The sequence below is a fragment of the Apis dorsata genome, unplaced genomic scaffold, assembly GCF_000469605.1.
Source record: "Apis dorsata unplaced genomic scaffold, Apis dorsata 1.3 scaffold_667, whole genome shotgun sequence".
Classification (NCBI taxonomy): Eukaryota; Metazoa; Arthropoda; class Insecta; order Hymenoptera; family Apidae; genus Apis; species Apis dorsata.
In genome coordinates this window covers 100462-100876 of record NW_006263852.1, presented here as the reverse complement: position 1 = coordinate 100876, position 415 = coordinate 100462, and positions in this window count along the sequence as shown.

Genomic DNA, 415 nt, shown 5'->3' with positions numbered 1-415 from the left:
GGGGGAGGGGGAGGGATTCTGTTAACGAATGACAGGGACCATTACCGACATGCTGCCGCGTGCAGTCGTCACATTTGCTCGCACAAAGGCCCGGCAGCGTTGCATTGTAACGGAGAGTACGTCAAAGACACTCGTGCTACTGTCACAGGCTCTGTGACCGTGTAAATGTCTAATACCGTTCACCGTGTGTGTACACCGACCGGCATGCGTAACTTCGCGCCGGATTTGCGCCGCGGCAATTTAACGTCACCCCGGATATGATACCGCGTACAAAGCTGTTTACCGTTGCAAGATGGACAGATTCAAGACTGTCGAATTCACGTGTAATTCGAGGCACGGCTCGTTTTCCCCTTCCCCGTTTTCACCGCATTTCGCTTTGTTAAACGTCACCCCCTCCCCACGCCCGTTTCCACGT